Source organism: Ranitomeya variabilis, chromosome 6, assembly GCF_051348905.1.
Source record: "Ranitomeya variabilis isolate aRanVar5 chromosome 6, aRanVar5.hap1, whole genome shotgun sequence".
NCBI lineage: Eukaryota > Metazoa > Chordata > Amphibia > Anura > Dendrobatidae > Ranitomeya > Ranitomeya variabilis.
In genome coordinates, this window is record NC_135237.1 from 2,870,337 (window position 1) to 2,896,861 (window position 26,525).

A 26,525-nucleotide genomic window follows, 5' to 3' on the forward strand; every position below is an offset into this window, starting at 1 on the left:
CTGTAATGTCCATGTACGTGCTGCCTGGCCCTCCTGCAATGTCCATGTACATGCTGCCCAAGGCCGTCCTCCTGTAATGTCCATGTACGTGCTGCCTGGCCCTCCTGTAATGTCCATGTACATGCTGCCTGGCCCTCCTGTAATGTCCATGTACGTGCTGCCCCGGGCCGTCCTCCTGTAATGTCCATGTACGTGCTGCCTGGCCCTCCTGTAATGTCCATGTACGTGCTGCCCCGGGCCGTCCTCCTGTAATGTCCATGTACGTGCTGCCTGGCCCTCCTGTAATGTCCATGTACGTGCTGCCCCGGGCCGTCCTCCAGTAATGTCCATGTACATGCTGCCTGGCCCTCCTGTAATGTCCATGTACGTGCTGCCTGGCCCTCCTGTAATGTCCATGTACGTGCTGCCCCGGGCCGTCCTCCTGTAATGTCCATGTACGTGCTGCCTGGCCCTCCTGTAATGTCCATGTACGTGCTGCCTGGCCCTCCTGTAATGTCCATGTACGTGCTGCCTGGCCCTCCTGTAATATCCATGTACGTGCTGCCTGGCCCTCCTGCAATGTCCATGTACGTGCTGCCTGGCCCTCCTGTAATGTCCATGTACATGCTGCCTGGCCCTCCTGTAATGTCCATGTACATGCTGCCTGGCCCTCCTGTAATGTCCATGTACATGCTGCCTGGCCCTCCTGTAATGTCCATGTACGTGCTGCCTGGCCCTCCTGCAATGTCCATGTACGTGCTGCCTGGCCCTCCTGTAATGTCCATGTACGTGCTGCCCCGGGCCGTCCTCCTGTAATGTCCGTGTACGTGCTGCCTGGCCCTCCTGTAATGTCCATGTACGTGCTGCCCCGGGCCGTCCTCCTGCAATGTCCATGTATGTGCTGCCTGGCCCTCCTGTAATGTCCATTTTCGTGCTGCCTGGCCCTCCTGTAATGTCCATGTACGTGCTGCCTGGCCCTCCTGTAATGTCCATGTACATGCTGCCCGGCCCTCCTGTAATGTCCATGTACGTGCTGCCTGGCCCTCCTGTAATGTCCATGTACATGCTGCCTGGCCCTCCTGTAATGTCCATGTACATGCTGCCTGGCCCTCCTGTAATGTCCATGTACGTGCTGCCTGGCCCTCCTGTAATGTCCATGTACATGCTGCCTGGCCCTCCTGTAATGTCCATGTACGTGCTGCCTGGCCCTCCTGTAATGTCCATGTACATGCTGCCTGGCCCTCCTGTAATGTCCATGTACATGCTGCCTGGCCCTCCTGTAATGTCCATGTACGTGCTGCCTGGCCCTCCTGTAATGTCCATGTACATGCTGCCTGGCCCTCCTGTAATGTCCATTTTCGTGCTGCCTGGCCCTCCTGTAATGTCCATGTACATGCTGCCTGGCCCTCCTGTAATGTCCATGTACGTGCTGCCTGGCCCTCCTGTAATGTCCATGTACATGCTGCCTGGCCCTCCTGTAATGTCCATGTACGTGCTGCCTGGCCCTCCTGCAATGTCCATGTACATGCTGCCCAAGGCCGTCCTCCTGTAATGTCCATGTACGTGCTGCCCAAGGCCGTCCTCCTGTAATGTCCATGTACGTGCTGCCTGGCCCTCCTGTAATGTCCATGTACATGCTGCCTGGCCCTCCCGTAATGTCCATGTACATGCTGCCTGGCCCTCCCGTAATGTCCATGTACATGCTGCCTGGCCCTCCTGTAATGTCCATGTACATGCTGCCTGGCCCTCCCGTAATGTCCATGTACATGCTGCCTGGCCTTCCTGTAATGTCCATGTACGTGCTGCCTGGCCCTCCTGCAATGTCCATGTACATGCTGCCTGGCCCTCCTGCAATGTCCATGTACGTGCTGCCCCGGGCCGTCCTCCTGTAATGTCCATGTACGTGCTGCCTGGCCCTCCTGTAATGTCCATGTACGTGCTGCCTGGCCCTCCTGTAATGTCCATGTACATGCTGCCTGGCCCTCCTGTAATGTCCATGTACATGCTGCCTGGCCTTCCTGTAATGTCCATGTACGTGCTGCCTGGCCCTCCTGCAATGTCCATGTACATGCTGCCCAAGGCCGTCCTCCTGTAATGTCCATGTACGTGCTGCCTGGCCCTCCTGTAATGTCCATGTACATGCTGCCTGGCCCTCCTGTAATGTCCATGTACGTGCTGCCCGGCCCTCCTGTAATGTCCATGTACATGCTGCCCGGCCCTCCTGTAATGTCCATGTACGTGCTGCCTGGCCCTCCTGTAATGTCCATGTACATGCTGCCTGGACATGCTGCCTGGCCCTCCTGTAATGTCCATGTACATGCTGCCCAAGGCCGTCCTCCTGTAATGTCCATGTATGTGCTGCCTGGCCCTCCTGTAATGTCCATGTACATTCTGCCTGGCCCTCCTGTAATGTCCATGTACATTCTGCCCAAGGCCGTCCTCCTGTAATGTCCATGTACAAGCTGCCCAAGGCCGTCCTCCTGCAATGTCCATGTACGTGCTGCCTGGCCCTCCTGTAATGTCCATGTACATTGCTGCCTGGCCCTCCTGTAATGTCCATGTACATGCTGCCTGGCCCTCCTGTAATGTCCATGTACATGCTGCCTGGCCCTCCTGTAATGTCCATGTACGTGCTGCCTGGCCCTCCTGTAATGTCCATGTACATGCTGCCTGGCCCTCCTGTAATGTCCATGTACATGCTGCCTGGCCCTCCAGTAATGTCCATGTACGTGCTGCCTGGCCCTCCTGTAATGTCCATGTACGTGCTGCCCGGCCCTCCTGTAATGTCCATGTACGTGCTGCCCAGCCCTCCTGTAATGTCCATGTACATGCTGCCTGGCCCTCCTGTAATGTCCATGTACGTGCTGCCTGGCCCTCCTGTAATGTCCATGTACATGCTGCCTGGCCCTCCTGTAATGTCCATGTACATGCTGCCTGGCCCTCCAGTAATGTCCATGTACGTGCTGCCTGGCCCTCCAGTAATGTCCATGTACGTGCTGCCTGGCCCTCCTGTAATGTCCATGTACGTGCTGCCCAGCCCTCCTGTAATGTCCATGTACGTGCTGCCCCGGGCCGTCCTCCTGCAATGTCCATGGACATGCTGCCCAAGGCCGTCCTCCTGTCATTTCCATGTACATGCTGCCCAAGGCCGTCCTCCTGTCATTTCCATGTACATGCTGCCCGGCCCTCCTGTAATGTCCATGTACATGCTGCCCAAGGCCGTCCTCCTGTAATTTCCATGTACATGCTGCCCAAGGCCGTCCTCCTGTAATTTCCATGTACATGCTGCCCGGCCCTCCTGTAATGTCCATGTACATGCTGCCCAAGGCCGTCCTCCTGTAATTTCCATGTACATGCTGCCCAAGGCCGTCCTCCTGTAATGTCCATGTACATGCTGCCCGGCCCTCCTGTAATGTCCATGTACATGCTGCCCAAGGCCGTCCTCCTGTAATTTCCATGTACAAGCTGCCCGGCCCTCCTGTAATGTCCATGTACATGCTGCCCGGCCCTCCTGTAATGTCCATGTACATGCTGCCTGGCCCTCCTGTAATGTCCATGTACGTGCTGCCCCGGGCCGTCCTCCTGTAATGTCCATGTACGTGCTGCCCCGGGCCGTCCTCCTGTAATGTCCATGTACATGCTGCCCAAGGCCGTCCTCCTGTAATGTCCATGTACATGCTGCCCTGGGCCGTCCTCCTGTAATGTCCATGTACGTGCTGCCCGGTCCTCCTGTAATGTCCATCTACGTGCTGCCCGGCCCTCCTGTAATGTCCATGTATGTGCTGCCACGAGCCGTCCTCCTATAATGTCCATGTACGTGCTGCCCGGCCCTCCTGTAATGTCCATGTACGTGCTGCCCCGGGCCGTCCTCCTGTAATGTCCATGTACGTGCTGCCCGGCGCTCCTGTAATGTCCATGTACGTGCTGCCCGGTCCTCCTGTAATGTCCATGTACGTGCTGCCCGGTCCTCCTGTAATGTCCATGTACATGCTGCCCAAGGCCGTCCTCCTGTAATGTCCATGTACATGCTGCCCCGGGCCGTCCTCCTGCAATGTCCATGTACCTGCTGCCCAAGGCCGTCCTCCTGTAATTTCCATGTACATGCTGCCCAAGGCCGTCCTCCTGTAATTTCCATGTACATGCTGCCCGGCCCTCCTGTAATGTCCATGTACATGCTGCCCAAGGCCGTCCTCCTGTAATTTCCATGTACATGCTGCCCAAGGCCGTCCTCCTGTAATTTCCATGTACATGCTGCCCAAGGCCGTCCTCCTGTAATGTCCATGTGCATGCTGCCCAAGGCCGTCCTCCTGTAATGTCCATGTACATGCTGCCCAAGGCCGTCCTCCTGTAATTTCCATGTACATGCTGCCCGGCCCTCCTGTAATGTCCATGTACGTGCTGCCCCGGGCCGTCCTCCTGTAATGTCCATGTACATGCTGCCCAAGGCCGTCCTCCTGTAATGTCCATGTACATGCTGCCCTGGGCCGTCCTCCTGTAATGTCCATGTACGTGCTGCCCGGTCCTCCTGTAATGTCCATCTACGTGCTGCCCGGCGCTCCTGTAATGTCCATGTACGTGCTGCCACGAGCCGTCCTCCTATAATGTCCATGTACATGCTGCCACGAGCCGTCCTCCTGTAATGTCCATGTACGTGCTGCCCGGTCCTCCTGTGATGTCCATTTACGTGCTGCCCGGCCCTCCTGTAATGTCCATGTACGTGCTGCCCCGGGCCGTCCTCCTGTAATGTCCATGTACATGCTGCCCGGCCCTCCTGTAATGTCCATGTACGTGCTGCCCGGTCCTCCTGTAATGTCCATGTACGTGCTGCCCGGTCCTCCTGTAATGTGCATGTACGTGCTGTCCGGTCCTCCTGTGATGTCCATGTACGTGCTGCCCGGTCCTCCTGTGATGTCCATGTACGTGCTGCCCGACCCTCCTGTGATATCCATGTACGTGCTGCCCGGTCCTCCTGTGATGTCCATGTACGTTCTGCCCGTCCTCCTGTAATGTCCATGTATGTGCTGCCCGGTCCTCCTGTAATGTCCTTGTACGTGCTGCCCCGTCCTCCTGTAATGTCCATGTACGTTCTGCCCGTCCTCCAGTAATGTCCATGTATATGCTGCCCGGTCCTCCTGTAATGTCCTTGTACGTGCTGCCCCGTCCTCCTGTAATGTCCATGTACGTGCTGCCCGGTCCTCCTGTAATGTCAATGTACGTTCTGCCCGTCCTCCTGTAATGTCCATGTACGTGTTGCCCGGTCCTCCTGTAATGTCAATGTACGTTCTGCCTGTCCTCCTGTAATGTCCATGTACGTTCTGCCCGTCCTCCAGTAATGTCCATGTACATGCTGCCCGATCCTCCTGTAATGTCCTTGTACGTGCTGCCCGTCCTCCTGTAATGTCCATGTACGTTCTGCCCGTCCTCCAGTAATGTCCATGTACGTGCTGCCCGGTCCTCCTGTAATGTCCATGTACGTTCCGCCCAGTCCTCCTGTGATGTCCATGTACGTTCCGCCCAGTCCTCCTGTGATGTCCATGTACGTGCTGCCCGGTCCTCCTGTAATGTCCATGTACGTTCTGCCCGTCCTCCAGTAATGTCCATGTATGTGCTGCCTGGTCCTCCTGTAATGTCCTTGTACGTGCTGCCCCGTCCTCCTGTAATGTCCATGTACGTTCTGCCCTGTCCTCCTGTAATGCCCCTGTACGTGCTGCACGGTTCTCCTGTATTGCCCCTGTATTCGCTGCCCCGTTCTTCTGTGATGTCCCTGTACGCACTGCCCCGTCCTCCTGTAATGTCCATGTACGTGCTGCCCGGTCCTCCTGTGATGTCCCTGTACACGCTTCCCCGTTCTCCTGTGATGTCCCTATACGTGCTGCCCCAATCCTTTTGTAATGTCCCTATATGTGCTGCCCGGTCCTCCTGTGATGTCCCTGTACGCACTGCCTTGTCCTACTGTAATGTCCATGTACGCACTGACCCATCTCCCTGTAATGTCCCTGTATGCGCTGCCCTATCCTCTAGCAATGACCCTGTACGTGCTGCCTTGTCCTCTTGTGATGTCCCTGTACGCGCTGACCCATCTCCCTGTAATGTCCCTGTATGCCATTTTATCCTCTTGTAATGACCCTGTACGTGCCGCCTTGTCCTCCTGTGATGTCCCTGTACGCGCTGACCCGTCCCCCTGTAATGTCCCTGTATGCGCTGCCCTATCCTCTTGCAATGACCCTGTACGTGCTGCCTTGTCCTCCTGTGATGTCCCTGTACGCTGTTATGGTTCTCAATGGCAAGAGAACATAGCCCAGCAAACATAAGAACTAGCTCTTGGAAGGATGGAAACTAAACTGACCATGAACTAAACCTGCCGCACAACTAACAGTAGCCGGGTAGCGTAGCCTGCGTTTTATCCCTAGACGCCCAGCGCCGGCCGGAGGACTAACTAATCCTGGCAGAGGAAAATATAGTCCTGGCTCACCTCTAGAGAAATTTCCCCGAAAGGCAGACAGAGGCCCCCACAAATATTGGCGGTGATTTTAGATGAAATGACAAACGTAGTATGAAAATAGGTTTAGCAAAATTGAGGTCCGCTTACTAGATAGCAGGAAGGCAGAAAGGGCACTTTCATGGTCAGCTAAAAACACTATCAAAACACCATCCTGAAATTACTTTAAGACTCTAGTATTAACTCATAACATCAGAGTGGCAATTTCAGATCACAAGAGCTTTCCAGACACAGAAACGAAACTACAGCTGTGAACTGGAACAAAATGCAAAAACAAACAAGGACTAAAGTCCAACTTAGCTGGGAGTTGTCTAGCAGCAGGAACATGCACAGAAAGGCTTCTGATTACAATGTTGACCGGCATGGAAGTGACAGAGGAGCAAGGCTAAATAGCGACTCCCACATCCTGATGGAAACAGGTGAACAGAGAGGATGATGCACACCAGTTCAATTCCACCAGTGGCCACCGGGGGAGCCCAAAATCCAATTTCACAACAGTACCCCCCCCTCAAGGAGGGGGCACCGAACCCTCACCAGAACCACCAGGGCGATCAGGATGAGCCCTATGAAAGGCACGGACCAAATCGGAGGCATGAACATCAGAGGCAGTCACCCAAGAATTATCCTCCTGACCGTATCCCTTCCATTTGACCAGATACTGGAGTTTCCGTCTGGAAACACGGGAGTCCAAGATTTTTTCCACAACGTACTCCAACTCGCCCTCAACCAACACCGGAGCAGGAGGCTCAACGGAAGGCACAACCGGTACCTCGTACCTGCGCAATAATGACCGATGAAAAACATTATGAATAGAAAAAGATGCAGGGAGGTCCAAACGGAAGGACACAGGGTTAAGAATCTCCAATATCTTGTACGGGCCGATGAACCGAGGCTTAAACTTGGGAGAAGAAACCCTCATAGGGACAAAACGAGAAGACAACCACACCAAGTCCCCAACACAAAGCCGAGGACCAACCCGACGCCGGCGGTTGGCAAAAAGCTGAGTCTTCTCCTGGGACAACTTCAAATTGTCCACTACCTGCCCCCAAATCTGATGCAACCTCTCCACCACAGCATCCACTCCAGGACAATCCGAAGATTCCACCTGACCAGAAGAAAATCGAGGATGAAACCCCGAATTACAGAAAAAGGGAGACACCAAGGTGGCAGAGCTGGCCCGATTATTGAGGGCAAACTCCGCTAAAGGCAAAAAAGCAACCCAATCATCCTGATCTGCAGACACAAAACACCTCAAATATGTCTCCAAGGTCTGATTCGTCCGCTCGGTCTGGCCATTAGTCTGAGGATGGAAAGCAGACGAGAAAGACAAATCTATGCCCATCCTAGCACAGAATGCTCGCCAAAATCTAGACACGAATTGGGTACCTCTGTCAGAAACGATATTCTCCGGAATACCATGCAAACGGACCACATTTTGAAAAAACAGAGGAACCAACTCGGAAGAAGAAGGCAACTTAGGCAGGGGAACCAAATGGACCATCTTACAGAAACGATCACACACCACCCAGATGACAGACATCTTCTGAGAAACAGGAAGATCCGAAATAAAATCCATCGAGATGTGCGTCCAGGGCCTCTTCGGGATAGGCAAGGGCAACAACAATCCACTAGCCCGAGAACAACAAGGCTTGGCCCGAGCACAAACGTCACAAGACTGCACGAAGCCTCGCACATCTCGAGACAGGGAAGGCCACCAGAAGGACCTTGCCACCAAATCCCTGGTACCAAAGATTCCAGGATGACCTGCCAACGCAGAAGAATGAACCTCAGAAATGACTTTACTGGTCCAATCATCAGGAACAAACAGTCTACCAGGTGGGCAACGATCAGGTCTATCCGCCTGAAACTCCTGCAAGGCCCGCCGCAGGTCTGGAGAAACGGCAGACAATATCACTCCGTCCTTAAGGATACCTGTAGGTTCAGAATTACCAGGGGAGTCAGGCTCAAAACTCCTAGAAAGGGCATCCGCCTTAACATTCTTAGAACCCGGCAGGTAGGACACCACAAAATTAAACCGAGAGAAAAACAACGACCAGCGCGCCTGTCTAGGATTCAGGCGTCTGGCGGACTCAAGATAAATTAGATTTTTGTGGTCAGTCAATACCACCACCTGATGTCTAGCCCCCTCAAGCCAATGACGCCACTCCTCAAAAGCCCACTTCATGGCCAAAAGCTCCCGATTCCCAACATCATAATTCCGCTCGGCGGGCGAAAATTTACGTGAGAAAAAAGCACAAGGTCTCATCACGGAGCAATCGGAACTTCTCTGCGACAAAACCGCCCCAGCTCCGATTTCAGAAGCGTCGACCTCAACCTGAAAAGGAAGAGCAACATCAGGCTGACGCAGCACAGGGGCGGAAGAAAAGCGGCGCTTAAGCTCCCGAAAGGCCTCCACAGCAGCAGGGGACCAATCAGCAACATCAGCACCCTTCTTAGTCAAATCAGTCAATGGTTTAACAACATCAGAAAAACCAGCAATAAATCGACGATAAAAGTTAGCAAAGCCCAAAAATTTCTGAAGACTCTTAAGAGAAGAGGGTTGCGTCCAATCACAAATAGCCTGAACCTTGACAGGATCCATCTCGATGGAAGAGGGGGAAAAAATATATCCCAAAAAGGAAATCTTTTGAACCCCAAAAACGCACTTAGAACCCTTCACACACAAGGAATTAGAGCGCAAAACCTGAAAAACCCTCCTGACCTGCTGGACAGGAGAGTCCCAGTCATCCGAAAAAATCAAAATATCATCCAGATACACAATCATAAATTTATCCAAATAATCACGGAAAATGTCATGCATAAAGGACTGAAAGACTGAAGGGGCATTTGAAAGACCAAAAGGCATCACCAAATACTCAAAGTGGCCCTCGGGCGTATTAAATGCGGTTTTCCACTCATCCCCCTGCTTAATTCGCACCAAATTATACGCCCCACGGAGATCTATCTTAGAGAACCACTTGGCCCCCTTTATGCGAGCAAACAAATCAGTCAGCAGTGGCAACGGATATTGATATTTAACCGTGATCTTATTCAAAAGCCGATAATCAATGCACGGCCTCAAAGAGCCATCTTTCTTAGCCACAAAGAAAAAACCGGCTCCTAAGGGAGATGACGAAGGACGAATATGTCCCTTTTCCAAGGACTCCTTTATATATTCTCGCATAGCAGCATGTTCAGGCACAGACAGATTAAATAAACGACCCTTAGGGTATTTACTACCCGGAATCAAATCTATGGCACAATCGCACTCCCGGTGCGGAGGTAATGAACCAAGCTTAGGTTCTTCAAAAACGTCACGATATTCAGTCAAGAATTCAGGAATCTCAGAGGGAATAGATGATGAAATGGAAACCACAGGTACGTCCCCATGCGTCCCCTTACATCCCCAGCTTAACACAGACATAGCTTTCCAGTCAAGGACTGGGTTATGAGATTGCAGCCATGGCAATCCAAGCACCAACACATCATGTAGGTTATACAGCACAAGAAAGCGAATAATCTCCTGGTGATCCGGATTAATCCGCATAGTTACTTGTGTCCAGTATTGTGGTTTATTGCTAGCCAATGGGGTGGAGTCAATCCCCTTCAGGGGTATAGGAGTTTCAAGAGGCTCCAAATCATACCCACAGCGTTTGGCAAAGGACCAATCCATAAGACTCAAAGCGGCGCCAGAGTCGACATAGGCATCCGCGGTAATAGATGATAAAGAACAAATCAGGGTCACAGATAGAATAAACTTAGACTGTAAAGTGCCAATTGAAACAGACTTATCAAGCTTCTTAGTACGCTTAGAGCATGCTGATATAACATGAGTTGAATCACCGCAATAGAAGCACAACCCATTTTTTCGTCTAAAATTCTGCCGTTCACTTCTGGACAGAATTCTATCACATTGCATATTCTCTGGCGTCTTCTCAGTAGACACCGCCAAATGGTGCACAGGTTTGCGCTCCCGCAGACGCCTATCGATCTGGATAGCCATTGTCATGGACTCATTCAGACCCGCAGGCACAGGGAACCCCACCATAACATCCTTAATGGCATCAGAGAGACCTTCTCTGAAATTCGCCGCCAGGGCGCACTCATTCCACTGAGTAAGCACAGCCCATTTACGGAATTTCTGGCAGTATATTTCAGCTTCGTCTTGCCCCTGAGATAGGGACATCAAGGCCTTTTCCGCCTGAAGTTCTAACTGAGGTTCCTCATAAAGCAACCCCAAGGCCAGAAAAAACGCATCCACATTGAGCAACGCAGGATCCCCTGGAGCCAATGCAAAAGCCCAATCCTGAGGGTCGCCCCGGAGCAAGGAAATCACAATCCTGACCTGCTGAGCAGGATCTCCAGCAGAGCGAGATTTCAGGGACAAAAACAACTTGCAATTATTTTTGAAATTTTGAAAGCAAGATCTATTCCCCGAGAAAAATTCAGGCAAAGGAATTCTAGGTTCAGATATAGGAACATGAACAACAAAATCTTGTAAATTTTGAACTTTCGTGGTGAGATTATTCAAACCTGCAGCTAAACTCTGAATATCCATTTTAAACAGGTGAACACAGAGCCATTCCAGGATTAGAAGGAGAGAGAGAGAGAAAGGCTGCAATATAGGCAGACTTGCAAGAGATTCAATTACAAGCACACTCAGAACTGGAAAAAAAAAAAAAAAAAAAATCTTCAGCAGACTTCTCTTTTCTCTCCTTTCTCTGTCAATTAATTTAACCCTTTCTGGCCGGTCAAACTGTTATGGTTCTCAATGGCAAGAGAACATAGCCCAGCAAACATAAGAACTAGCTCTTGGAAGGATGGAAACTAAACTGACCATGAACTAAACCTGCCGCACAACTAACAGTAGCCGGGTAGCGTAGCCTGCGTTTTATCCCTAGACGCCCAGCGCCGGCCGGAGGACTAACTAATCCTGGCAGAGGAAAATATAGTCCTGGCTCACCTCTAGAGAAATTTCCCCGAAAGGCAGACAGAGGCCCCCACAAATATTGGCGGTGATTTTAGATGAAATGACAAACGTAGTATGAAAATAGGTTTAGCAAAATTGAGGTCCGCTTACTAGATAGCAGGAAGGCAGAAAGGGCACTTTCATGGTCAGCTGAAAACCCTATCAAAACGCCATCCTGAAATTACTTTAAGACTCTAGTATTAACTCATAACATCAGAGTGGCAATTTCAGATCACAAGAGCTTTCCAGACACAGAAACGAAACTACAGCTGTGAACTGGAACAAAATGCAAAAACAAACAAGGACTAAAGTCCAACTTAGCTGGGAGTTGTCTAGCAGCAGGAACATGCACAGAAAGGCTTCTGATTACAATGTTGACCGGCATGGAAGTGACAGAGGAGCAAGGCTAAACAGCGACTCCCACATCCTGATGGAAACAGGTGAACAGAGAGGATGATGCACACCAGTTCAATTCCACCAGTGGCCACCGGGGGAGCCCAAAATCCAATTTCACAACAGTACGCGCTGACCCGTCCCCCTGTAATGTCCCTGTATGCGCTGCCCTATCCTCTTGCAATGACCCTGTACGTGCTGCCCTGTCCCCCAGTAATGTCCCTGTATGCACTGCCCTGTGCTCCTGTGCTGTCCCTGTATGCGCTGACCTGTCCTCCTGTGATGTCCCTATACTTGCTGCCCGGTCCTCCGGTAGTTTCCCTGTGTCACGATAATGTAAAATACCATAGCAGAGGGATTTTTGCACATGTGACCATGGTCCTGAAAGCACACGGCAGCTTTGACCCCCCTCTCTCTCTCCCCCTGAATACAACAAACAAGCCGTATGGCTGAGACACTGGGTAACTTGAAGCAAGTGTGTGAGCAGAGTGTGGCTTTAAACTGCAGGTGACCAATCCTGCAAAGCCACCTGTTGTCCCTCTCATCTCACTCAGGAATGTCTTTGTCTCCAGAGTCTAGAAAAGTAAATATCTCTGAGATCAGTGAATATCATTAACCAGCTCTTTAGTGATGTCACTTCACAAGCCTGCAGGTATAAGTGACTGCACTTACCCCAGCCTTCAGTCTTGCCTGAGGAGCTGTTACTGCCAGACCTTCTCATGAATTGGGACATCTGGGGCTCTGCCTACCAGCCTGGTTTGCCTGAAATGATCTGAGCACATGTAAGTGTTAATTTCTCGTTTAATCCCTGTTTATTTTACAATTGCTTTGTACATACGTTAATTTGTCTCATATTGTAACATCTTTATATACCTGTTATAAACACTGCCTACCTTTTCGTAGTAAAATATAAATTTACTAGTTTCGTCTTCTCCATGCTCTGTGCGAATTTTCACGTGCCTGAAGTAATTATGCTAATTTGGGTTGGCTTGAACCCCTCTCTGTGAGAAATCTGAGCTGGTGGCAGCGAAGTGTGTTCTGTCCAAAGCGGAATTGGAAAAGAGGGATATATAAATCCCTGCAGTTCGTGATGTTGTAGCGGCAGTGGGATAACTAAAATAAGCCCCTGCGGTAAATTGATAGGTCAATAGCCTTTGTTGGTGATGTGTTTCTAATTCTGCTTTGGAAATTGCAGCTCTCCGGCGCCCCCCTTACCCTCAGGTCAGTCAGGGAACTGCACCTGGGATAATTAATTGCTGGACAGGCGGCTTCACTGTGGACTGACTAGCAGGCACGCTGCAGCGAGGGAATTATAAATGCTCAGGCCGCAGCCAGACAATAGCTTATAAAACACACTGGCGCTAAGCTATGACCCTCACCCCAGCTGCAGACACCTTGGCACGTTGTGTGCAACCCCTGCCAAATAATATTAAATACAAAACCAAAATAAAGATGCCGCGCTGACAGGAGGAAATGTGACGGTAATGTAAGCCTCAGTCACCTACCTCACTGTTGTAAACTGGCGTGTCCACTAGGGATAATGAGCTGCTGCAATAATGTCCTCCGTAGTCTTGAGAGGGTGACAGCACCTGCAGTGCACAGATGTATCAGGGAGTGTCCTCCCGTGGGTGTGAAAACCCCAATACGTTCGCCGCTGTGGATACCGGCAGGCAGCCTTGGCCGATGGCGCCGCCGAACACGGAGGAGGACATTATTGCAGCAGCTCATTATCCCTAGTGGACACGCCAGTTTACAACAGTGAGGTAGGTGACTGAGGCTTACACTACCGTCACATTTCCTCCTGTCAGCGCGGCATCTTTATTTTGGTTTTGTGCTTATGAAACCCTGTTCCGTCGCTGCCAGCGGTACCCACCTAGCCCAGAACACACTTCGCTGCACCAGCTCAGATTTCTCACAGAGAGGGGTTCAAGCCAACCCAAATTAGTAGTGTAATTACTTCAGGCACGTGAAAATTCGCACAGAGCATGGAGAAGACAAAACTAGTAATTTTATATTTTACTACGAAAAGGTAGGCAGTGTTTATAACAGGTATATAAAGATGTTACAATATGAGACAAATTAACGTATGTACAAAGCAATTGTAAAATAAACAGGGATTAAACGAGAAATTAACACTTACATGTGCTCAGATCATTTCAGGCAAACCAGTCTGGTAGGCGGAGCCCCAATTCATGAGAAGGTCTGGCAGTAACAGCTCCGCAGGCAAGACTGAAGGTTGGGCTCACTGGCAGTCACTTATACCTGCAGGCTTGTGACATCACTAAAGGACTGGTTAATGATATTCACGGATTTCAGAGATATTTATGTTTCTAGACTCTGGAGACAAAATAAATTCCTGAGTGAGAAGGGAGGGACCACTAGTGGCTTTGCAGGATTGGTCACCTGGAGTTCAAAGCCACACTCTGCTCACACACTTGCTTCAAGTTACCCAGTGTCTCAGCCATAGGGCTTGTTTGTTGTATTCAGGGGGAGAGAGAGGGGGGTCAAAGCTGCCGTGTGCTTTCAGGACCATGGCAACATGTGCAAAAATCCCTCTGCTATGGTATTTTACATTATCGTGACACCCTGTATGCACTGCCCTATCCTCCTGTGATGTCCTTGTATGCGCTGACCCATCCTCCTGTGATGTCCCTGTATGCACTGCCCTGTCCTCCTGTGATGTCCCTGTATGCGCTGACTCATCCTCCTGTGATGTCCCTGTACGCACTGCACTGTCCTCCTGTGATGGCCCTGTACGCACTGCCCCGTCCTCCTGTGATGTCCCTGTACGCACTGCCCTGTTCTCCTGTGATGTCCCTGTACGCACTGCCCCGTCCTCCTGTGATGTCCCTGTACGCACTGCCCCGTCCTCCTGTGATGTCACTGTACGCACTGCACCGTCCTCCTGTGATGTCCCTGTACGCACTGCCCTGTCCTCCTGTGATGTCCCTGTAAGCGCTGACCCATCCTCCTGTGATGTCCCTATACGTGCTGTCCTGTCCTTCTGTAATAATGTCTGGTCTGTTGGGGACAGTGAAGATAAGTTTTAAAAATGTGAGATAGAGCAGGCAAGTACAAAGATGGATAAAATGAGAATTGCATGGATATGTGCAGAAAACACGAGGAAAAAAAGAGTGATGGAGCAGCAGACGTGAGGGCGATTATATCACAGAGGAGTGCATAGGATCCTTCCCATCGCTGTACACATCCAATACATGACTGCCACTTGGTGGTCCAAACATCAGATGTGTACCGCACATTGTAATACTGAAGGATCCCCAAAAATGAATGACTTAGAATACAAGATAATGACATTCGGGTACAGGATAACACTGCTGACACTCTGGGTACAAGGTAGTGATGCTGACAATCGGGGCACAGGATAACGACACTGACATTTGGTGTATAGGATAGTAATACTGTCACTTGGGAACAAAATAATGATGGAACCTTCACTGATCAATATAGTGTCTGCAGGATGTATGATCAAATGCTACTATTAATATTTAACCTGTCTCCCATTGTACTTGATCAGTAGAGGGTCGTGTAACTTGTATGAGCAGAATGTCTGCACAGCGTATGATCAGAAGTTATTAATCTTTGTTCGCTCTGACATCCAGGATCCTCACTGATCAGCAAAATGTCTGCACAGCGTATGATCAGAAGTTATTAATCTTTGTTCGCTCTGACGCCCAGGATCCTCGCTGATCAGCAGAAGGTCTGTATGGCGTATGATCAGAAGTCATTAATCTTTGATCGTTCTGACGCCCAGGATCCTCACTGATCAGCAGAATGTCTGCACAGCGTATGATTAGAAGTCATTAATCTTTGATCGCTCTGACACCCAGGATCCTCACTGATCAGCAGAATGTCTGCACAGCGTATGATCAGAAGTCATTAATCTTTGATCGCTCTGACGCCCAGGATCCTCACTGATTAGGAGAATGTCTGCACAGCGTATGAGCAGAAGTCATTAATCTTTGATCGCTCTGACACCCAGGATCCTCACTGATCAGCAGAATGTCTGCACAGCGTATGATCAGAAGTCATTAATCTTTGATCGCTCTGACACCCAGGATCCTCACTGATCAGCAGAATGTCTGCACAGCGTATGATCACAAGTCATTAATCTTTGATAGCTCTGACGCCCAGGATCTTCACTGATCAGCAGAATGTCTGTATGGCGTATGATCAGAAGTCATTAATCTTTGATCGCTCTGACGCCCGGGATCCTCACTGATTAGGAGAATGTCTGCACAGCATATGATCAGAAGTCATTAATCTTTGATCGCTCTGACACCCAGGATCCTCACTGATCAGCAGAATGTCTGCACAGCGTATGATCAGAAGTCATTAATCTTTGATCGCTCTGACACCCAGGATCCTCACTGATTAGGAGAATGTCTGCACAGCGTATGATCAGAAGTCATTAATCTTTGATCGCTCTGACACCCAGGATCCTCGCTGATCAGCAGAATGTCTGTATGGCGTATGATCAGAAGTCATTAATCTTTGATCGCTCTGACACCCAGGATCCTCACTGATCAGCAGAATGTCTGTATGGCGCATGATCAGAAGTCATTAATCTTTGATCGCTATGACGTGCAGGATCCTCACTGATCAGCAGAATGTCTGTATGGCGTATGATCAGGAATCATTAATCTTTGATCGCTCTGACGCCCAGGATCCTCACTGATCAGCAGAATGTCTGTTGTTATGATCCTAGTGGCTTAGGATCACAAATCTAACCAGCTAAGTAGAAGGTAATAGGACGAGCTCTGGGGATGTGGTAACTGGACTAACCGCAAACCTGATCCTAACCGCACACACTATAGGCAGCCGTGGAACGTTTCCTGAAATCCTAGACGTCTCTTCACGGCCTGAGAAACTGACTACCCCTAAAGAGAAAGGAAAGACCTCACTTGCCTCAGAGAAATAACCCCAGAGATATTGAAGCCCCCCACAAATAATAACGGTGAGTTAAGAGGAAAAGACAAACGCAGAGATGAAACAGGTTAAGCAAATGAGGCCCGCTAACGCTAGATAGCAGAAAATAGCAAGGGATCTGTGCGGTCAGTAAAAAACCCTATGCAAAAATATCCACGCAGAGAATGCGAGAACCCCCACACCAACTAACGATGTGGTTGGAGCAACTCAGCACCCCAGAGCACCAGCAAGCAGGGAAATCACATATTAGCAAGCTGGACAAAACTCATCATATACTAGGAACCATCTTGAACACAGATGAGCAAAAATAAGCAAACCAAACTTAGCTTCTCTTGGAGAGACTGATAACAGATGTAGACAGGAGCAATCAGAATAGCACTGAATACAACGACAACAGGCAAAGAATGAAGGACCAGGTGGATTAAATAGGAAACCTAACTAGCAGATGACGAGACAGCTGATCCTGCCAGAAACCTGCAAAATAACAAAAAGAGCCACCAGGGGGAGCCCAAAGAGAGAACTCACACAGTACCACTCACGACCACAGGAGGGAGCCCGGAAACAGAGTTCACAACAGTACCCCCCCCTTCAGGAGGGGTCACCGAACCCTCACCAGAACCCCCAGGGCGATCAGGGTGAGCCACATGGAAGGCACGAACCAAATCGGCCGCATGAACATCAGAGGCGACAACCCAGGAATTATCCTCCTGACCATAGCCCTTCCACTTAACCAAATACTGAAGCCTCCGTCTTGAAATACGAGAATCCAAGATCTTCTCCACCACGTATTCCAATTCTCCCTCAACCAGCACCGGAGCAGGAGGCTCAACAGAAGGAACCACAGGCACCACATACCTCCGCAACAAAGACCTATGGAACACATTATGGATGGTAAACGATGCCAGGAGGTCCAAACGAAATGACACAGGGCTGAGGATTTCCAAAATTTTATAAGGACCGATAAAACGAGGTTTAAACTTAGGAGAAGAAATCTTCATAGGAACATAACGAGAAGACAACCACACCAAATCCCCCACACGAAGTCGGGGACCCACACAGCGACGACGGTTAGCAAAGCGCTGAGCCTTCTCTTGTGACAACATCAAATTGTCCACCACATGGTTCCAAATCTGCTGCAACCTATCCACCACAGAATCCACCCCAGGACAGTCAGAAGACTAAACCTGACCTGAGGAAAAACGAGGATGAAAACCAGAATTACAAAAAAAAGGCGAAACCAAAGTAGCCGAACTAGCCCGATTATTAAGGGCAAACTCGGCCAATGGCAAAAAAGTCACCCAATCATCCTGGTCAGCAGAAACAAAACATCTCAAATAAGTTTCCAAGGTCTGGTTAGTTCGCTCGGTTTGGCCATTCGTCTGAGGATGGAAGGCCGACGAAAAAGACAAATCAATGCCCATCTTAGCACAAAAGGACCGCCAAAATCTGGACACAAACTGGGATCCTCTGTCAGACACAATGTTTTCAGGGATGCCGTGCAGACAAACCACATTCTGAAAAAATAACGGAACCAAATCGGAGGAAGAAGGCAACTTAGGCAAGGGCACCAAATGGACCATTTTAGAAAAACGATCACAAACCACCCAGATGACAGACATTCTCTGAGAGACCGGAAGATCCGAAATAAAATCCATGGAAATATGCGTCCAAGGCCTCTTAGGAACCGGCAAAGGCAAAAGCAAACCACTGGCACGAGAACAGCAAGGCTTAGCCCGAGCACAAATCCCACAGGACTGCACAAAGGAACGCACATCCCGCGACATGGAAGGCCACCAGAAGGATCTAGCCACCAAATCTCTGGTACCGAAAATCCCAGGATGACCCGCCAACACTGAAGAATGGACCTCGGAAATAACTCTGCTGGTCCATCTATCTGGGACAAACAGTCTCTCTGATGGACAACGGTCAGGTCTATCCGCCTGAAATTCCTGTAACACCTGTCCCAAATCTGGGGAAATGGCAGACAAAATTACCCCTTCTTTGAGGATACCAACCGGCTCAGAAACTCCAGGGGAGTCAGGCATAAAACTCCTAGAAAGAGCATCAGCCTTCACGTTCTTCGAACCAGGAAGGTACGAGACCACGAAATCGAAACGTGAGAAAAACAACGACCAACGAGCCTGTCTAGGATTCAACCGCTTGGCCGACTCAAGATAAATCAAATTTTTATGATCAGTCAAGACCACCACACGATGCTTAGCTCCCTCTAGCCAGTGTCGCCACTCCTCAAATGCCCACTTCATTGCCAACAACTCCCGATTACCAACATCATAATTTCATTCAGCCGGCGAAAATTTTCTTGAAAAGAAGGCACATGGCTTCATCACAGAGCAATCAGAGCTTCTCTGTGACAAAACAGCCCCTGCTCCAATTTCAGAAGCATCAACCTCGACCTGGAAGGGAAGAGAGACATCTGGCTGACATAAAACTGTAGCCGAAGAAAACCGGCGCTTCAGCTCCTGAAAGGTCTCAACGGCCGCAGGAGACCAGTTAGTCACATCAGAACCCTTCTTGGTCAAATCCGTCAAAGGTTTAACCACACCAGAAAAATTAGCAATGAAGCGACGGTAAAAATTAGCAAAACTCAAGAACTTCTGAAGACTCTTAACCGATGTAGGTTGAGTCCAATCATGAATAGCCTGGACCTTGACTGGGTCCATCTCAATAGAAGAAGGAGAAAAAATAAAGCCCAAAAAGGAAACTTTCTGGACTCCGAAGAGACATTTGGAACCCTTCACAAACAAGGCATTGGCACGCAGGACCTGAAATACCATCCTGACCTGCTTCACATGGGATTCCCAATCATCTGAAAAGACCAAAATATCATCCAGATACACAATCATAAATTTATCCAGATATTCTCGGAAGATATCGTGCATGAAGGACTGAAACACAGAAGGGGCATTAGAAAGTCCAAAAGGCATTACCAAGTACTCAAAATGGCCTTCGGGCGTATTAAATGCTGTTTTCCATTCATCGCCCTGTTTTATACGCACAAGATTATACGCACCGCGAAGATCTATTTTGGTGAACCAACTAGACCCCCTAATCCGAGCAAACAGATCAGACAACAATGGCAAGGGATACTGGAATTTGACCGTGATTTTATTTAGAAGGCGATAATCTATACAGGGTCTCAACGAACCATCCTTCTTGGCCACAAAAAAGAATCCCGCACCAAGAGGGGACGAGGAGGGGCGAATATGTCCCTTCTCCAGAAAAAAAACTCAGGAATAGGTACTTTTGGCTCAGACATAGGACTGTGAACAACAAAATCCTGAATGCTTTGCACCCTTGCAGCAAGATGATCCACACTAGAAGTCAGACTCTGAATATCCATGTCTGCAGCAGAACTCAAAGCCACCCAGAGATTAAGGGGAGGAGAGAAGCAGGACACACTGCAGAGCAGAAAAAAAAAAATTGAACTCAGTATCACTCACGACCACAGGAGGGAGCCCGGAAACAGAGTTCACAACAGTCTGTATGGCGTATGATCAGAAGTCATTAATCTTTGATCGCTCTGACACCCAGGATACTCACTGATCAGCAGAATGTCTGTATGGCGCATGATCAGAAGTCATTAATCTTTGTTCGCTCTGACACCCAGGATCCTCACTGATCAGCAGAATGTCTGCACAACGTATGATCAGAAGTCATTAATCTTTGATCGCTCTGACGCCCAGGATCCTCACTGATCAGCAGAAGGTCTGTATGGCGTATGATCAGGAGTCATTAATCTTTGATCGCTCTGATGCCCAGGATCCTCACTGATCAGCAGAATGTCTGTATGGCGTATGATCAGAAGTCATTAATCTTTGAGCGCTCTGACGCCCAGGATCCTCACTGATCAGCAGAATGTCTGTATGGCGTATGATCAGGAGTCATTAATCTTTGATCGCTCTGATGCCCAGGATCCTCACTGATCAGCAGAATGTCTGTATGGTGTATGATCAGGAGTCATTAATCTTTGATCGCTCTGATGCCCAGGATCCTCACTGATCAGCAGAATGACTGTATGGCGCATGATCAGAAGTCATTAATCTTTGATCGCTCTGACGCCCGGGATCCTCACTGATCAGCAGAATGTCTGCACAGTGTATGATCAGAAGTCATTAATCTTTGATCGCTCTGATGCCCGGGATCCTCACTGATCAGCAGAATGTCTGCACAGTGTATAATCAGAAGTCATTAATCTTTGATCGCTCTGATGCCCAGGATCCTCACTGATCAGCAGAATGTCTGCACAGCATATGATCAGAAGTCATTAATCTTTGTTCGCTCTGACGCCCAGGATCCTCACTGATCAGCAGAATGTCTGCACAGCATATGATCAGAAGTCATTAATCTTTGTTCGCTCTGACACCCAGGATCCTCACTGATCAGCAGAATGTCTGCACAGCGTATGATCAGAAGTCATTAATCTTTGATCGCTCTGACGCCCAGGATCCTCACTGATCAGCAGAAGGTCTGTATGGCGTATGATCAGGAGTCATTAATCTTTGATCGCTCTGATGCCCAGGATCCTCACTGATCAGCAGAATGTCTGTATGGCATATGATCAGAAGTCATTAATCTTTGTTCGCTCTGACGCCCAGGATCCTCACTGATCAGCAGAATGTCTGTATGGCGCATGATCAGAAGTCATTAATCTTTGATCGCGCTGACGCCCGGGATCCTCACTGATCAGCAGAATGTCTGTATGGCGTATGATCAGAAGTCATTAATCTTTGATCGCTCTGACGCCCGGTATCCTCACTGATCAGCAGAATGTCTGCACAGTGTATGATCAGAAGTCATTAATCTTTGATCGCTCTGATGCCCGGGATCCTCACTGATCAGCAGAATGTCTGTATGGCGTATGATCAGAAGTCATTAATCTTTGATCGCTCTGACGCCCGGGATCCTCACTGATCAGCAGAATGTCTGCACAGTGTATAATCAGAAGTCATTAATCTTTGATCGCTCTGATGCCCGGGATCCTCACTGATCAGCAGAATGTCTGTATGGCGCATGATCAGAAGTCATTAATCTTTGATCGCTCTGACGCCCGGGATCCTCACTGATCAGCAGAATGTCTGCACAGCATATGATCAGAAGTCATTAATCTTTGATCGCTCTGACGCCCGGGATCCTCACTGATCAGCAGAATGTCTGCACAGTGTATAATCAGAAGTCATTAATCTTTGATCGCTCTGATGCCCGGGATCCTCACTGATCAGCAGAATGTCTGTATGGCGTATGATCAGAAGTCATTAATCTTTGATCGCTCTGACGCCCGGGATCCTCACTGATCAGCAGAATGTCTGTATGGCGTATGACCAGAAGTCATTAATCTTTGATCGCTCTGACGCCCGGGATCCTCACTGATCAGCAGAATGTCTGTATGGCATATGACCAGAAGTCATTAATCTTTGATCGCTCTGACGCCCGGGATCCTCACTGATCAGCAGAATGTCTGCACAGCGCATGATCAGAAGTCATTAATCTATTTTTTAAACTCTTTATTGAAAGATTCCACAGGATAAAGTTACAAACACATAATATCACAGTATATGGTCAGCATGATCATCTCACCCTTCACAATACATGTAAATAACATTACACTCAATAATAGAGGAAACAAAGAAAAGTGAACAAACAATATAGAACTTCGCATATTAGGATAATTTCCATTATGAAGCATTGCACACAATTGAATTAACAGGTTCTCTATCAAAATTGAGATCACGTACCAGTTTGTGTCATAATAAAAGTACACTTGAGGTTTACACATCGTCACCTTCCATATGTTGACATGGACATCAGGGTTCATATCGTGAGATAGATGAAGTCATAGCATTAGGGTACAGGTGCGCTAAGCGCGAGTCATACCATCTCCCCCATATCCTGTGGAACTTCTGGGGACATCCTCTATTTCAATCTATATATATAATTGTCTAAGGGGTACTTCTGTCTTTCTGTCCTCAACTTCCGTAACGGAAATCCCGCGTCGCTGATTGGTCTCGCCAACTGCCTGTCATGGCTGCCGCGACCAATCAGCAACGCGCACAGTCCAATTAGTCCCTAAAAAGAAAATAATGTCCAGCTTCACCGAGTCCGTAAAAAATTAGTCCAATTAGTCCCTCCCTACTCCCCTGCAGTCAGTGCCCGGCGCCCTCATACTCCCCTCCAGTCAGCGCTCACACAGGGTTAATGCCAGCGGTAACGGACCGCATTATGCCGCGGGTAACACACTCCGTTATCGCTGCTATTAACCCTGTGTGTCCCCAACTTTTTACTATTGATGCTGCCTATGCAGCATCAATAGTAAAAAGATGTAATGTTAAAAATAATAAAAAAACAAAAAACCTGCTACTCTCACCTTACGTCGAGGCGCGCGTGGCTGCCACCAGATTCCATTCCCAGAGATGCACTGCGAAATTACCCAGAAGACTTAGCGGTCTCGCGAGACCGCTAAGTCATCTGGGTAATTTTGCAATGCATCCTGGGAACGGAAGATGGCGGCAGCCGCGTGCACATCGCCAGAACTTCGCTGGATCCCGGCGGGTGAGTATATACAGTCATATGAAAAAGTTTGGGCACCCCTATTAATCTTAAGCTTAATGTTTTATAAAAAATTTTTTTTTTGCAACAGCTATTTCAGTTTCCTATATCTAATAACTGTTGGACACAGTAATGTTTCTGCCTTGAAATGAGGTTTATTGTACTAACAGAAAATGTGCAATCTGCATTCAAACAAAATTTGACAGGTGCATAAGTATGGGCACCCCTATCATTTTCTTGTTTTAAATACTCCTACCTACTTTTTACTGACTTACTAAAGCACTTTTTTTGGTTTTGTAACCTCATTGAGCTTTGAACTTCATAGCCAGGTGTATGCAATCATGAGAAAAGCTACTTAAAGTGGCAACTTGCAAGTTGTTCTCCTGTTTGAATCTCTTCCGAAGAGTGGCATCATGGGCTCCTCAAAACAACTGTCAAATGATCTGAAAACAAAGATTATTCAACATAGTTGTTCAGGGAAGGATACAAAAAGCTGTCTCAGAGATTTAAACTGTTAATTTCCACTGTGAGGAACATAGTAAGGAAATGGAAGAACACAGGTACAGTTCTTGTTAAGGCCAGAAGTGGCAGGCCAAGAAAAACATCAGAAAGGCAGAGAAGAAGAATGGTGAGATCAGTCAAGGACCATCCTCAGACCATCTCCAGAGAGCTGCAGCATCAACTTGCTGCAGATGGTGTCACTGTGCATCGGTCAACTATACAACGCACTTTGCACAAGGAGAAGCTGTATGGGAGAGTGATGCGAAAGAAGCCGTTTCTGCAAGCACGCCACAAACAGAGTCGGCTGAGGTATGCAAAAGCACATTTGGAGAATCCAATTTCTTTTTGGAAGAAGGTCCTGTGGACTGATGAAACCAAGATTGAGTTGTTTGGTCATACAAAAAAGCGTTATGCATGGCGGCAAAAAAACACAGTGCGTTGAATAGTTGACCGATGCACAGTGACACCATCTGCAGCAAGTTGATGCTTCAGCTCTCTGGAGATGGTCTGAGGATGGTCCTTGACTGATCTCACCATTCTTCTTCTCTGCCTTTCTGATGTTTTTCTTGGCCTGCCACTTCTGGCCTTAACAAGAACTGTACCTGTGTTCTTCCATTTCCTTACTATGTTCCTCACAGTGGAAATTGACAGGTTAAATCTCTGAGACAGCTTTTTGTATCCTTCCCTGAACAACTATGTTGAATAATCTTTGTTTTCAGATCATTTGACAGTTGTTTTGAGGAGCCCATGATGCCACTCTTCGGAAGAGATTCAAACAGGAGAACAACTTGTAAGTGGCCACTTTAAGTAGCTTTTCTCATGATTGCATACACCTGGCTATGAAGTTCAAAGCTCAATGAGGATACAAAACCAAAAAAAGTGCTTTAGTAAGTCAGTAAAAAGTAGGTAGGAGTATTTAAAACAAGAAAATGATAAGGGTGCCCATACTTATGCACCTGTCAAATTTTGTTTGAATGCAGATTGCACATTTTCTGTTAGTACAATAAACCTCATTTCAAGGCAGAAACATTACTGTGTCCAACAGTTATTAGATATATGAAACTGAAATAGCTGTTGCAAAAAAAACCATTTTTATAAAATATTAAGCTTAAGATTAATAGGGGTGCCCAAACCTTTTCATATGACTGTAACTATTTTTTATTTAAATTTTTTTTTTAACAAGGATATGGTGCCCCCATTGCTGTATACTATGTGGCCAGTGTTAGATACTATGTGGGCTGTGCTATATACTGCATGAGCTGTGTTATATACTGCATGAGCTGTGTTATATACTGCGTGGCCTGTGTTATGTACTACGTGGCCAGTGTTATATACTGCGTGGGCTGTTATATACTGCGTAGGCTGTGTTATATACTACGTGGCCAGTGTTATATACTGCGTGGCTGCTGTATACTGCGTGGGCTGTGCTATATATTACGTGGCTAGTGTTATATACTGCATGGGCTGTGTTATGTACTGCGCGACCAATGTTATATATTGCGTGGCCTGTATTAACGCATCTCGTATTCTACAATATGTATGTATGTATGTATGTATGTATGTATATAGCAGCCACATAGTATATAGCACAGGCCACGTACTGTTTGTCTGCTGTATACTACATGGCTCCTATATACTACGTGGCCTGTGCTATATACTATGTGGCTGCTATATACATACATATTCTAGAATACCCGATGCGTTAGAATCGGGCCACCATCTAGTATAATATATTCTCATATGGTATTATATTATTAACTAATTTTTTCTACTGGTTGATAGTGGGAGACTCCCCCCCCATCCACCTTAGTGCTATTGCTTTCCTACCAATATATAGAACTTCCTGGAGAAATCTCCTATCATAGTGCGACCACAGTTCTTCATCCACAATTCCTGAGATACATACCTCTGGGTCTCACTCCATATGTATCCCCCCAGTTATCTGCTGTAATGTAGTTATCACTTCACTCCAGTATCTTCATATTATCCCACAATTCCAGACAAGATGGCAGAAGTCCGCTCCCGACTCCTCAGACCTATGGCATTCATCAGAAGTTAGTCTGCTCGGGGTCAGGTAGTCTTGATGTAGGATATACAGTGGGGCAAAAAAGTATTTAGTCATTCAGCAATAGTGCAAGTTCCACCACTTAAAAAGATGAGAGGCGTCTGTAATTTACATCATAGGTAGACCTCAACTATGGGAGACAAACTGAGAAAAAAAAATCCAGAAATTCACATTGTCTGTTTTTTTATCATTTTATTTGCATTTTATGGTGGAAAATAAGTATTTGGTCAGAAACAAACAATCCAGATTTCTGGCTCTCACAGACCTGTAACTTCTTCTTTAAGAATCTCCTCTTTCCTCCACTCATTACCTGTAGTAATGGCTCCTGTTTAAACTTGTTATCAGTATAAAAAGACACCTGTGCACACCCTCAAACAGTCTGACTCCAAACTCCACTATGGTGAAGACCAAAGAGCTGTCAAAGGACACCAGAAACAAAATTGTAGCCCTGCACCAGGCTGGGAAGACTGAATCTGCAATAGCCAACCAGCTTGGAGTGAAGAAATCAACAGTGGGAGCAATAATTAGAAAATGGAAGACATTCAAGACCACTGATAATCTCCCTCGATCTGGGGCTCCACGCAAAATCCCACCCCGTGGGGTCAGAA

General features: G+C 48.2%; 1 protein-coding gene across 4 annotated transcripts in view; it reads right to left on the minus strand.

Annotated features, from left to right (window-relative positions):
* Positions 1–26,525, minus strand: part of AGAP3 (ArfGAP with GTPase domain, ankyrin repeat and PH domain 3) — a 498,289-nt gene that overhangs the window by 147,940 nt on the left and 323,824 nt on the right. The gene's annotated exons all lie outside the window — the stretch shown is intronic.